Source organism: Trachymyrmex cornetzi, unplaced genomic scaffold, assembly GCF_001594075.2.
Source record: "Trachymyrmex cornetzi isolate Tcor2-1 unplaced genomic scaffold, Tcor1.1 scaffold226, whole genome shotgun sequence".
In the NCBI taxonomy this organism is placed as follows: domain Eukaryota; kingdom Metazoa; phylum Arthropoda; class Insecta; order Hymenoptera; family Formicidae; genus Trachymyrmex; species Trachymyrmex cornetzi.
The window spans coordinates 187,646-187,916 of NW_017296912.1; positions in this window are offsets into that span (position 1 = coordinate 187,646).

The following is a 271-nucleotide window of genomic DNA, read 5'->3' on the forward strand; positions in this document are numbered from 1 at the left end:
GGGGTATAAGTTCGATATTATATCCCAGAGCTCTGATTGGACGGCTCGTTATTCCCTGTTGCCTGTGTCTATTGTGTTTCCAGCTTTAAGGAGCGTCGAACAAACAATTCCAAAAATTAATCAATCAAAAAATGCTTTGAAATATTTGGCCAATCAAGTGAGCCACAGCCAGAGTCAGCGTTGCTTCGCTCATAGTTGGACAGTGTTGAACTTTGATCGAAGCTTCACTAGCTACGCATTTTCGCACGAATCGACGTGGGGGGGGGGGGGG